The 13,825-nt window shown below is 63.0% G+C and overlaps 2 non-coding genes across 2 annotated transcripts; both read right to left on the reverse strand.

Annotated features, from left to right (window-relative positions):
* Positions 1 to 4,696: 4,696 nt before the first annotated feature.
* LOC131870042 (5S ribosomal RNA) lies at positions 4,697 to 4,815 on the reverse strand. The gene has a single exon (XR_009368410.1). It is a non-coding gene; the product is annotated as a 5S ribosomal RNA (ribosomal RNA).
* A 7,806-nt stretch (positions 4,816 to 12,621) lies between these two features.
* LOC131870053 (5S ribosomal RNA) lies at positions 12,622 to 12,740 on the reverse strand. The gene has a single exon (XR_009368421.1). It is a non-coding gene; the product is annotated as a 5S ribosomal RNA (ribosomal RNA).
* Positions 12,741 to 13,825: the final 1,085 nt, after the last annotated feature.

Consider the following 13,825-nt stretch of genomic DNA (forward strand, 5'->3'; position numbering starts at 1 on the left):
GGCGGGGCTTCGAAGAGGGGTTTCTCATCCGGGGGCTGCACTTTTTTTGTCCAAGTGCCGGGCGGGGCTCCGAAGAGGGGTTTCTCATCCAGGTGCCAAGCTCGGCAACCCATGTGCCGCATTTTTTTCGTCCAAGTGCTAGGCGGGGCTCCGAAGAGCGGAAGTGGAAGTGGGGTTTCGGGCATTACCCTCGAGCCACCTTTCCGTCCGAGAGTTTAGTGAGGCTTTTTACCGTTGCAGCTCCCCATGTCCGAACTGGGGATTTCTGGGTAGGGGCTTCGGGTGCGCATTACATTTTTGCCCAAGCGTCCAGTGGGGTTTCTGGTGCGCTCCGAAGTGGGGTTATTGGAGCGCATCAAAGGTGCGCAATGCTGGTGCGAACCCGGGAGCGCTCCGATGTGTGCTCCAAGGTGCGGCGTGCACGAAGTCCGAGCCCGGTTTGCCCCGGGTGCGCACCTCGCGTGCACCTCGCCGGGGTGAGCACCTTGGTGTGCAGACCTTGGTTGGGTTGCGCGCCCTGGTGCGCACCAAGGAGCGCTCTGAAGTGTGCTCCAAGGTGCGGCGTGCACGAAGTCGGAGCCCGGTTTGCCCGGGTGTGCACCTCGGGTGCGCACCTCGCGTGCACCTTCGCTGCGGTGGGCACCTTGGCTGGGTTGCGCGCCTTGGTGGGCACCATGCAGTGCACGAAGTCGGAGCCCGGATTGCCCCGGGCGCGCACCTCCGCCAGGGTGGGCACCTTGGTGCGCACAACTTGCCTGGGCTGCGCACCAGGAAGGGCTCAAGATGGCACCCGCGTTCCGTTTTTTTCACTATCTTTCAGAACGGGAAATTTTAAAATCTCGTTTTTTTTTGCCTTTTCTGGAAATTAGTGAAGGCAGCGCATCAAAGGTGCGCAACGCTGGTGCGAACCTGGGAGCGCTCCGATGTGTGCTCCAAGGTGCGGCGTGCACGAAGTCGGACCCCGGTTTGCCCCGGGTGCGCACCTCGCGTGCACCTTGGTGCGCACACCTTGGCTGGGTTGCGCGCCCTGGTGGGCACCATGGTGCGCACCAAGGAGCGCTCCGAAGTGTGCTCCAAGGTGCGGCGTGCACGAAGTCGGAGCCCGGTTTGCCCCGGGTGCGCACCTCGCGTGCACCTTCGCCGCGGTGGGCACCATGGCGTGCACGAAGTCGGAGCCCGGTTTGCCCCGGGTGCGCACCTCGCGTGCACCTTCGCCGGGGTGGGCACCTTGGTGTGCAGACCTTGGCTGGGTTGCGCGCCCTGGTGGGCACCATGGTGCGCACCAAGGAGCGCTCCGAAGTGTGCTCCAAGGTGCGGCCTGCACGAAGTCGGAGCCCGGTTTGCCCCGGGTGTGCACCTCGGGTGGGCACCTTGGTGCGCATGCCTTGCCTGGGCTGCGCACCAGGGCGGGCTCAAGATGGCACCCGCGTTCCTTTTTTTTCACTATCTTTCAAAACGGAAATTTTAAAATCTCATTTTTTTTTGCCTTTTTCTGGAAATTAGTGAAGGCAGCGCATCAAAGGTGCGCACCTCGCTGCCCACCCACGGTGCGCAACGCCGGTGGGCACCCGGGAGTGCTTCGAAGTGTGCTCCAAGGTGCTGCGTGCACGTTGTCGGAGCCCGGTTTGCCCCGGGTGCGCACCTCGCGTGCACCTTCGTCGGGGTGGGCACCTTGGCTGGGTTTGCCCCGGCTGCGCTCCGAAGCGGGGTTATTGGAGCGCCGCCTCTTTTTTTGTCGGAGCGTTTGGTGGGGTTTCTCGCATTGGCTCTTCCGAGGCCCGGTTGCCACCCTGGCGCGCACGAAGTCGGAAGTAGGGTTAATTGCCCGGGTGCGCACCTTTGCCAGGGTGGGCACCTTACCTGGGCTGCGCACCAGGGCGGGCTCAAGATGGCACGCGCGTTCCGTTTTTTTCACTATCTTTCAAAACGGAAATTTTAAAATCTCCTTTTTTTTTTGCCTTTTCTGGAAATTAGTGAAGGCAGCGCATCAAAGGTGCGCACCTCGCTGCCCACCTTGGTGTGCTCTGAGGTGCGCACCCGGGAGCGCTACGAAGTGTGCTCCAAGGTGCGGCGTGCACGTTGTCGGAGCCCGGTTTGCCCCGGGTGCGCACCTCGCCTGCACCTTGGCCGGGGTGGGCACCTTGGCTGGGTTTGCCCAGGGTGCGCTCCGAAGCGGGGTTACTGGAGCGCCCCCTCTTTTTTTGTCAGAGCGTTTGGTGGGTTTCTCGCATTGGCTCTTCCCAGGCCCGGTTGTTGGGTGCGCTCCCACCCTGGCGCGCGCGAAGTTGGAAGTTGGGTTAATTGCCCGGGCGCGCACCTTCGCCAGGGTGGGCACCTTGGTGCGCACACCTTGGCTGGGCTGCGCACCAGGGCGGGCTCAAGATGGCACCAGCATTCCCTTTTTCTCACTATCTTTCAAAACGGAAATTTTAAAATCTCGTTTTTTTTTTGCCTTTTATGGAAATTAGTGAAGGCATCGCATCAAAGGTGCGCACCTCGCTGCCCACCTTGGTGTGCTCCGAGGTGCCCACCACGGTGCGCAACGCCGGTGCGAACCCGGGAGCGCCCCGATGTGTGCTCCAAGGTGCGGCGTGCACGAAGTCGGACCCCGGTTTGCCCCGGGTGCGCACCTCGCGTGCACCTTGGTGCGCACACCTTGGCTGGGTTGCGCGGCCTGGTGGGCACCATGGTGCGCACCAAGGAGCGCTCCGAAGTGTGCTCCAAGGTGCGGCGTGCACGAAGTCGGAGCCCGGTTTGCCCCGGGTACGCACCTCGCGTGCACCTTCGCCGGGGTGGGCACCTCGGCTGGGTTGCGCGCCCTGGTGCGCACCAAGGAGCGCTCCGAAGTGTGCTCCAAGGTGCGGCGTGCACGAAGTCGGAGCCCGGTTTGCCCCGGGTGCGCACCTTCGCCGCGGTGCGCACCATGGCGTGCACGAAGTCGGAGCCCGGTTTGCCCCGGGTGCGCACCTCGCGTGCACCTTCGGCGGGGTTGCGCGCCCTGGTGGGCACCATGGTGCGCACCAAGGAGCGCTCCGAAGTGTGCTCCAAGGTGCGGCGTGCACGAAGTCGGAGCCCGGTTTGCCCCGGGGTGCGCACCTCGCGTGCACCTTCGGCGGGGTTGCGCGCCCTGGTGGGCACCATGGTGCGCACCAAGGAGCGCTCCGAAGTGTGCTCCAAGGTGCGGCGTGCACGAAGTCGGAGCCCGGTTTGCCCCGGGTGCGCACCTCGCGTGCACCTTCGCCGCGGTGGGCACCATGGCGTGCACGAAGTCGGAGCCCGGTTTGCCCCGGGTGCGCACCTCGCGTGCACCTTCGCCGGGGTGGGCACCTCGGCTGGGTTGCGCGCCCTGGTGCGCACCAAGGAGCGCTCCGAAGTGTGCTCCAAGGTGCGGCGTGCACGAAGTCGGAGCCCGGTTTGCCCCGGGTGCGCACCTCGCGTGCACCTTCGCCAGGGTGGGCACCTCGGTGCGCACACCTTCTCAATGTTTTCTTGCCTTTTCTGGAAATTGGTGAAGGCAGCGCATCAAAGGTGCGCACCTCGGTGTGCTCCGAGGTGCGAACCCGAGAGCGCTCCGAGGTGCCCACGAAGTCGAAAGTCGGGTTAATTGCATTGTTTTCCCCGGGTGCGCTCCGAGGTGCGCAACATCGGCGCGCACCAAGGAGGGCTCCGAAGTGTGCTCCAAGGTGCGCACGATGGCGTGCACCTCTGGTGCGCACGATTCGGAGCTCGGTTTGACCGGGGTGCGCACACCTTGGCTGGGTTGCGCACCTTTTGTGCGCTCCAAGGTGCGCACGAAGTCGGAGCTCGGTTTGCCCCGGGTGCGCACCTTCGCCAGGGTGCGCACCTTGATGCGCACGCCTTGGCTGGGCTGCGCACCTTGGTGGGCGCCATGGTGCGCACCTTTCGTGCGCTCCAAGGTGCGCACGAAGTCGGAGCTCGGTTTGCCCCGGGTGCGCACCTTGGTGGGCGCCATGGTGCACTCCGAGGTGCCCAAGATTGGTGCGCACCAAGGAGCGCTCCGAAGTGCGCTCCAAGGTGCGCGCGAAGTCGAAAGTTGGGTTAATTGTCCGGTTTGCCTCGGGTGCGCACCTTGCGTGCACCTTCGCCAGGGTGGGCGCCTTGGTGCGCACACCTTGGCTGGGCTGCGCACACCTTGGCACCCGCGTTTCCTTCATTTTAAATTTTTTTTTTTTTACAATCTCTCAAGTGGGAAATTCTATAATCTCAACTTTTTTTGCCTTTTCAGGAAACTTTTGAATGGAGCGCATCATTGGTGCGCTCCGAAGTGTGCTCCAAAGCTCTCTCCAGCTGCGTGCACCTGCCCCGGCCGCGCACCACGGCCCCGCCCAGCTTCGCTCACCTGTCCCGGGCGTCTGGTGCGGAACCTTAGAGTAAGAAACATCACCGTGCACCTTGGCCAACGTGCGCGACTCGACCGAGCGCGCACTGGCCGAGGTGCACACCGATTTCACCTGGGTGCGCGCGCAGCACCTCGGGCGCACCGGGGTGCGCGCACAACGCCCGGGTTGCCACCGTGGCCTGTGTGCTCGGGGCGCCTCGGGTGCGCGCTCGGTGTCGCCCCCGCGCGCGCGGTAGTGCGGGCAGCGCACCCCGGCCCGGCCCGGCCCCGACGAGAACGCAAACGGGCAAAAGGTTTATTCAAATAGCATTGCGACGCCCGGCGAAAAACTAAAAAAGGGTGCAACACCGGGACTTCCCGGGAGGTCACCCATCCCAGTACTACTCCGGCCCAAGCGCGCTTAACTGCGGAGTTCTGATGGGATCCGGTGCACTAACGCTGGTATGATCGCACCCGTTATGAGCTTGTCGCAGTGTGTACTTAGCAAACCGCGACCCACGTGCGAATCCACCCCGGCCACCCACCCCCGTCGAGGTGCACACCCTCCCTCGCGAAGTGCGCCCCGTTCGCCAAGTGTGAGCCCTGCCCGGGTGCGCGCACCTTGCTAGGGCGTCGGGTGTGCACCCGGCCCGGCCTACGTGCGTGCACCTGGAGGGGGCGTCGTGTGCGTGCAGTGTCCCGTCTGCAACGCGGTGCCCACACACCACCTCGGGCGCAACGACCTGCGCTCACATGTGGGCCGAGTGCACCTTGGTGCATGTTCGGGGCGCCCTCGGGTGCACGCTCGATCTTGCCCCGGTGCACCAAGGCGCTCGGTTTGCCCCGGGTGCGCACTTGGTGCAAGGTGGGCACCCAAAATAGGGATCAAGCACCAAAACACAAGTTTCGGGATGCAAAATGGGACCCAAGGACCACAAATGCGTTCCAAGACCCATGATGGGTCCACGAGAACAAAAATGTGTTCCGAGACTTAATAAACAAATATTGGGTTTTAGGAGAAGAAACATGCTCTGATGCCCAAAACGAGAATCGACCCCGAAAAGGCCACAGGCCAAAAGTGGGATGCGAGACAAAAAAAAAATGGGACCCGAGGACCAAAATTGGGTTCCCAGGTCGAAGACAGGGCAACCGGACAAGAAACGACCTCTAAGGCTCGAAATGAGTCCCGACGACTAAAACTTGACAAGAAGCACCCATCAGGCACCCAACTCGACACCCATGGGATGCCGACCCACCCGGGCTTCCACCTAGCACACCTTGGCACCCACCCACCCTCGCACCCAACCTCGCACCCAACTTAGCACCTTTGAACCCACATTGGCACTCACCCTGACCCTGGCACCTTGGAACCCACATTGGCACTCACCTTGACCCTGGCACCCACCTTTGCACTCACCTTGGGACCCACCCTGGCTCCCACCTCGGCACCCACCCAGACACCCACCTTGGTTCCTTGGCACCCACCTTGGATCCTTGGCACCCACCCCGACACCCACCTTGGCACGCAACTTGGCTACTTGCCACCCACCTTGGCTCCTTGACGCCCACCCCGACAACCACCCCGTGACCTACCCTGGCTAGGGTTGGTGCACACCCACCCTGGTGCCCACCTTGGCACCCACCCTATGACCCACCTTGGCACGCACCTTAGTACCCACCCCGTTACCCACCCTAGGACCCACCCCGTGACCCACCTTGGCCAGGGTGGGTGCCTTGGTGCGCACAACTTGCCTGGGCTGCACACCAGGGCGGGCTCAAGATGGCACCCGCGTTCCGTTTTTTTCACTATCTTTCAAAACGGAAATTTTAAAATCTCATTTTTTTCTTTTTTTTGCCTTTTCTGGAAATTAGTGAAGGCAGCGCATCAAAGGTGCGCAATGCTGGTGCGAACCCGGGAGCGCTCCGATGTGTGCTCCAAGGTGCGGCGTGCACGAAGTTCGAGCCCGGTTTGCCCCGGGTGCGCACCTCGCGTGCACCTTCGCCGGGGTGAGCACCTTGGCTGGGTTGCGCGCCCTGGTGCGTACCAAGGAGCGCTCTGAAGTGTGCTCCAAGGTGCGGCGTGCACGAAGTCGGAGCCCGGTTTGCCCCGGGTGTGCACCTCGGGTGCGCACCTCGCGTGCACCTTCGCTGCGGTGGGCACCTTGGCTGGGTTGCGCGCCTTGGTGGGCACCATGCAGTGCACGAAGTCGGAGCCCGGTTTGCCCCGGGCGCGCACCTCCGCCAGGGTGGGCACCTTGGTGCGCACAACTTGCCTGGGCTGCGCACCAGGAAGGGCTCAAGATGGCACCCGCGTTCCGTTTTTTTCACTATCTTTCAGAACGGAAATTTTAAAATATCGTTTTTTTTTGCCTTTTCTGGAAATTAGTGAAGGCAGCGCATCAAAGGTGCGCAACGCTGGTGCGAACCTGGGAGCGCTCCGATGTGTGCTCCAAGGTGCGGCGTGCACGAAGTCGGAGCCCGGTTTGCCCCGGGTGCGCCCTGGTGGGCACCATGGTGCGCACCAAGGAGCGCTCCGAAGTGTGCTCCAAGGTGCGGCCTGCACGAAGTCGGAGCCCGGTTTGCCCCGGGTGTGCACCTCGGGTGGGCACCTTGGTGCGCATGCCTTGCCTGGGCTGCGCACCAGGGCGGGCTCAAGATGGCACCCGCGTTCCTTTTTTTTCACTATCTTTCAAAACGGAAATTTTAAAATCTCATTTTTTTTTGCCTTTTTCTGGAAATTAGTGAAGGCAGCGCATCAAAGGTGCGCACCTCGCTGCCCACCACGGTGCGCAACGCCGGTGGGCACCCGGGAGTGCTTCGAAGTGTGCTCCAAGGTGCTGCGTGCACGTTGTCGGAGCCCGGTTTGCCCCGGGTGCGCACCTCGCGTGCACCTTCGTCGGGGTGGGCACCTTGGCTTGGTTTGCCCCGGCTGCGCTCCGAAGCGGGGTTATTGGAGCGCCGCCTCTTTTTTTGTCGGAGCGTTTGGTGGGGTTTCTCGCATTGGCTCTTCCGAGGCCCGGTTGCCACCCTGGCGCGCACGAAGTCGGAAGTAGGGTTAATTGCCCGGGTGCGCACCTTTGCCAGGGTGGCACCTTACCTGGGCTGCGCACCAGGGCGGGCTCAAGATGGCACGCGCGTTCCGTTTTTTTCACTATCTTTCAAAACGGAAATTTTAAAATCTCCTTTTTTTTTTGCCTTTTCTGGAAATTAGTGAAGGCAGCGCATCAAAGGTGCGCACCTCGCTGCCCACCTTGGTGTGCTCTGAGGTGCGCACCCGGGAGCGCTACGAAGTGTGCTCCAAGGTGCGGCGTGCACGTTGTCGGAGCCCGGTTTGCCCCGGGTGCGCACCTCGCCTGCACCTTGGCCGGGGTGGGCACCTTGGCTGGGTTTGCCCAGGGTGCGCTCCGAAGCGGGGTTACTGGAGCGCCCCCTCTTTTTTTGTCAGAGAGTTTGGTGGGGTTTCTCGCATTGGCTCTTCCCAGGCCCGGTTGTTGGGTGCGCTCCCACCCTGGCGCGCGCGAAGTTGGAAGTTGGGTTAATTGCCCGGGCGCGCACCTTCGCCAGGGTGGGCACCTTGGTGCGCAAACCTTGGCTGGGCTGCGCACCAGGGCGGGCTCAAGATGGCACCAGCATTCCCTTTTTCTCACTATCTTTCAAAACGGAAATTTTAAAATCTCGTTTTTTTTTTGCCTTTTATGGAAATTAGTGAAGGCATCGCATCAAAGGTGCGCACCTCGCTGCCCACCTTGGTGTGCTCCGAGGTGCCCACCACGGTGCGCAACGCCGGTGCGAACCCGGGAGCGCCCCGATGTGTGCTCCAAGGTGCGGCGTGCACGAAGTCGGACCCCGGTTTGCCCCGGGTGCGCACCTCGCGTGCACCTTGGTGCGCACACCTTGGCTGGGTTGCGCGGCCTGGTGGGCACCATGGTGCGCACCAAGGAGCGCTCCGAAGTGTGCTCCAAGGTGCGGCGTGCACGAAGTCGGAGCCCGGTTTGCCCCGGGTGCGCACCTTCGCCGCGGTGGGCACCATGGCGTGCACGAAGTCGGAGCCCGGTTTGCCCCGGGTGCGCACCTCGCGTGCACCTTCGCCGGGGTGGGCACCTCGGCTGGGTTGCGCGCCCTGGTGCGCACCAAGGAGCGCTCTGAAGTGTGCTCCAAGGTGCGGCGTGCACGAAGTCGGAGCCCGGTTTGCCCCGGGTGTGCACCTCGCGTGCACCTTCGCTGCGGTGGGCACCTTGGCTGGGTTGCGCGCCTTGGTGGGCACCATGCAGTGCACGAAGTCGGAGCCCGGTTTGCCCCGGGCGCGCACCTCCGCCAGGGTGGGCACCTTGGTGCGCACAACTTGCCTGGGCTGCGCACCAGGAAGGGCTCAAGATGGCACCCGCGTTCCGTTTTTTTCACTATCTTTCAGAACGGAAATTTTAAAATATCGTTTTTTTTTGCCTTTTCTGGAAATTAGTGAAGGCAGCGCATCAAAGGTGCGCAACGCTGGTGCGAACCTGGGAGCGCTCCGATGTGTGCTCCAAGGTGCGGCGTGCACGAAGTCGGACCCCGGTTTGCCCCGGGTGCGCACCTCGCGTGCACCTTGGTGCGCACACCTTGGCTGGGTTGCGCGCCCTGGTGGGCACCATGGTGCGCACCAAGGAGCGCTCCGAAGTGTGCTCCAAGGTGCGGCGTGCACGAAGTCGGAGCCCGGTTTGCCCCGGGTGCGCACCTCGCGTGCACCTTCGCCGCGGTGGGCACCATGGCGTGCACGAAGTCGGAGCCCGGTTTGCCCCGGGTGCGCACCTCGCGTGCACCTTCGCCGGGGTGGGCACCTTGGTGTGCAGACCTTGGCTGGGTTGCGCGCCCTGGTGGGCACCATGGTGCGCACCAAGGAGCGCTCCGAAGTGTGCTCCAAGGTGCGGCCTGCACGAAGTCGGAGCCCGGTTTGCCCCGCGTGTGCACCTCGGGTGGGCACCTTGGTGCGCATGCCTTGCCTGGGCTGCGCACCAGGGCGGGCTCAAGATGGCACCCGCGTTCCTTTTTTTTCACTATCTTTCAAAACGGAAATTTTAAAATCTCATTTTTGTTTGCCTTTTTCTGGAAATTAGTGAAGGCAGCGCATCAAAGGTGCGCACCTCGCTGCCCACCACGGTGCGCAACGCCGGTGGGCACCCGGGAGTGCTTCGAAGTGTGCTCCAAGGTGCTGCGTGCACGTTGTCGGAGCCCGGTTTGCCCCGGGTGCGCACCTCGCGTGCACCTTCGTCGGGGTGGGCACCTTGGCTGGGTTTGCCCCGGCTGCGCTCCGAAGCGGGGTTATTGGAGCGCCGCCTCTTTTTTTGTCGGAGCGTTTGGTGGGGTTTCTCGCATTGGCTCTTCCGAGGCCCGGTTGCCACCCTGGCGCGCACGAAGTCGGAAGTAGGGTTAATTGCCCGGGTGCGCACCTTTGCCAGGGTGGGCACCTTACCTGGGCTGCGCACCAGGGCGGGCTCAAGATGGCACGCGCGTTCCGTTTTTTTCACTATCTTTCAAAACGGAAATTTTAAAATCTCCTTTTTTTTTTGCCTTTTCTGGAAATTAGTGAAGGCAGCGCATCAAAGGTGCGCACCTCGCTGCCCACCTTGGTGTGCTCTGAGGTGCGCACCCGGGAGCGCTACGAAGTGTGCTCCAAGGTGCGGCGTGCACGTTGTCGGAGCCCGGTTTGCCCCGGGTGCGCACCTCGCCTGCACCTTGGCCGGGGTGGGCACCTTGGCTGGGTTTGCCCAGGGTGCGCTCCGAAGCGGGGTTACTGGAGCGCCCCCTCTTTTTTTGTCAGAGCGTTTGGTGGGGTTTCTCGCATTGGCTCTTCCCAGGCCCGGTTGTTGGGTGCGCTCCCACCCTGGCGCGCGCGAAGTTGGAAGTTGGGTTAATTGCCCGGGCGCGCACCTTCGCCAGGGTGGGCACCTTGGTGCGCACACCTTGGCTGGGCTGCGCACCAGGGCGGGCTCAAGATGGCACCAGCATTCCCTTTTTCTCACTATCTTTCAAAACGGAAATTTTAAAATCTCGTTTTTTTTTTGCCTTTTATGGAAATTAGTGAAGGCATCGCATCAAAGGTGCGCACCTCGCTGCCCACCTTGGTGTGCTCCGAGGTGCCCACCACGGTGCGCAACGCCGGTGCGAACCCGGGAGCGCCCCGATGTGTGCTCCAAGGTGCGGCGTGCACGAAGTCGGACCCCGGTTTGCCCCGGGTGCGCACCTCGCGTGCACCTTGGTGCGCACACCTTGGCTGGGTTGCGCGGCCTGGTGGGCACCATGGTGCGCACCAAGGAGCGCTCCGAAGTGTGCTCCAAGGTGCGGCGTGCACGAAGTCGGAGCCCGGTTTGCCCCGGGTACGCACCTCGCGTGCACCTTCGCCGGGGTGGGCACCTCGGCTGGGTTGCGCGCCCTGGTGCGCACCAAGGAGCGCTCCGAAGTGTGCTCCAAGGTGCGGCGTGCACGAAGTCGGAGCCCGGTTTGCCCCGGGTGCGCACCTTCGCCGCGGTGCGCACCATGGCGTGCACGAAGTCGGAGCCCGGTTTGCCCCGGGTGCGCACCTCGCGTGCACCTTCGGCGGGGTTGCGCGCCCTGGTGGGCACCATGGTGCGCACCAAGGAGCGCTCCGAAGTGTGCTCCAAGGTGCGGCGTGCACGAAGTCGGAGCCCGGTTTGCCCCGGGTGCGCACCTCGCGTGCACCTTCGGCGGGGTTGCGCGCCCTGGTGGGCACCATGGTGCGCACCAAGGAGCGCTCCGAAGTGTGCTCCAAGGTGCGGCGTGCACGAAGTCGGAGCCCGGTTTGCCCCGGGTGCGCACCTCGCGTGCACCTTCGCCGCGGTGGGCACCATGGCGTGCACGAAGTCGGAGCCCGGTTTGCCCCGGGTGCGCACCTCGCGTGCACCTTCGCCGGGGTGGGCACCTCGGCTGGGTTGCGCGCCCTGGTGCGCACCAAGGAGCGCTCCGAAGTGTGCTCCAAGGTGCGGCGTGCACGAAGTCGGAGCCCGGTTTGCCCCGGGTGCGCACCTCGCGTGCACCTTCGCCAGGGTGGGCACCTCGGTGCGCACACCTTCTCAATGTTTTCTTGCCTTTTCTGGAAATTGGTGAAGGCAGCGCATCAAAGGTGCGCACCTCGGTGTGCTCCGAGGTGCGAACCCGAGAGCGCTCCGAGGTGCCCACGAAGTCGAAAGTCGGGTTAATTGCATTGTTTTCCCCGGGTGCGCTCCGAGGTGCGCAACATCGGCGCGCACCAAGGAGGGCTCCGAAGTGTGCTCCAAGGTGCGCACGATGGCGTGCACCTCTGGTGCGCACGATTCGGAGCTCGGTTTGACCGGGGTGCGCACACCTTGGCTGGGTTGCGCACCTTTTGTGCGCTCCAAGGTGCGCACGAAGTCGGAGCTCGGTTTGCCCCGGGTGCGCACCTTCGCCAGGGTGCGCACCTTGATGCGCACGCCTTGGCTGGGCTGCGCACCTTGGTGGGCGCCATGGTGCGCACCTTTCGTGCGCTCCAAGGTGCGCACGAAGTCGGAGCTCGGTTTGCCCCGGGTGCGCACCTTGGTGGGCGCCATGGTGCACTCCGAGGTGCCCAAGATTGGTGCGCACCAAGGAGCGCTCCGAAGTGCGCTCCAAGGTGCGCGCGAAGTCGAAAGTTGGGTTAATTGTCCGGTTTGCCTCGGGTGCGCACCTTGCGTGCACCTTCGCCAGGGTGGGCGCCTTGGTGCGCACACCTTGGCTGGGCTGCGCACACCTTGGCACCCGCGTTTCCTTCATTTTAAATTTTTTTTTTTTACAATCTCTCAAGTGGGAAATTCTATAATCTCAACTTTTTTTGCCTTTTCAGGAAACTTTTGAATGGAGCGCATCATTGGTGCGCTCCGAAGTGTGCTCCAAAGCTCTCTCCAGCTGCGTGCACCTGCCCCGGCCGCGCACCCGGCCCCGCCCAGCTTCGCTCACCTGTCCCGGGCGTCTGGTGCGGAACCTTAGAGTAAGAAACATCACCGTGCACCTTGGCCAACGTGCGCGACTCGACCGAGCGCGCACTGGCCGAGGTGCACACCGATTTCACCTGGGTGCGCGCGCAGCACCTCGGGCGCACCGGGGTGCGCGCACAACGCCCGGGTTGCACCGTGGCCTGTGTGCTCGGGGCGCCTCGGGTGCGCGCTCGGTGTCGCCCCCGCGCGCGCGGTAGTGCGGGCAGCGCACCCCGGCCCGGCCCGGCCCCGACGAGAACGCAAACGGGCAAAAGGTTTATTCAAATAGCATTGCGACGCCCGGCGAAAAACTAAAAAAGGGTGCAACACCGGGACTTCCCGGGAGGTCACCCATCCCAGTACTACTCCGGCCCAAGCGCGCTTAACTGCGGAGTTCTGATGGGATCCGGTGCACTAACGCTGGTATGATCGCACCCGTTATGAGCTTGTCGCAGTGTGTACTTAGCAAACCGCGACCCACGTGCGAATCCACCCCGGCCACCCACCCCCGTCGAGGTGCACACCCTCCCTCGCGAAGTGCGCCCCGTTCGCCAAGTGTGAGCCCTGCCCGGGTGCGCGCACCTTGCTAGGGCGTCGGGTGTGCACCCGGCCCGGCCTACGTGCGTGCACCTGGAGGGGGCGTCGTGTGCGTGCAGTGTCCCGTCTGCAACGCGGTGCCCACACACCACCTCGGGCGCAACGACCTGCGCTCACATGTGGGCCGAGTGCACCTTGGTGCATGTTCGGGGCGCCTCGGGTGCACGCTCGATCTTGCCCCGGTGCACCAAGGCGCTCGGTTTGCCCCGGGTGCGCACTTGGTGCAAGGTGGGCACCCAAAATAGGGATCAAGCACCAAAACACAAGTTTCGGGATGCAAAATGGGACCCAAGGACCACAAATGCGTTCCAAGACCCATGATGGGTCCACGAGAACAAAAATGTGTTCCGAGACTTAATAAACAAATATTGGGTTTTAGGAGAAGAAACATGCTCTGATGCCCAAAACGAGAATCGACCCCGAAAAGGCCACAGGCCAAAAGTGGGATGCGAGACAAAAAAAAATGGGACCCGAGGACCAAAATTGGGTTCCCAGGTCGAAGACAGGGCAACCGGACAAGAAACGACCTCTAAGGCTCGAAATGAGTCCCGACGACTAAAACTTGACAAGAAGCACCCATCAGGCACCCAACTCGACACCCATGGGATGCCGACCCACCCGGGCTTCCACCTAGCACACCTTGGCACCCACCCACCCTCGCACCCAACCTCGCACCCAACTTAGCACCTTTGAACCCACATTGGCACTCACCCTGACCCTGGCACCTTGGAACCCACATTGGCACTCACCTTGACCCTGGCACCCACCTTTGCACTCACCTTGGGACCCACCCTGGCTCCCACCTCGGCACCCACCCAGACACCCACCTTGGTTCCTTGGCACCCACCTTGGATCCTTGGCACCCACCCCGACACCCACCTTGGCACGCAACTTGGCTACTTGCCACCCACCTTGGCTCCTTGAC

This window comes from Cryptomeria japonica, unplaced genomic scaffold (assembly GCF_030272615.1).
Source record: "Cryptomeria japonica unplaced genomic scaffold, Sugi_1.0 HiC_scaffold_280, whole genome shotgun sequence".
In the NCBI taxonomy this organism is placed as follows: Eukaryota; Viridiplantae; Streptophyta; class Pinopsida; order Cupressales; family Cupressaceae; genus Cryptomeria; species Cryptomeria japonica.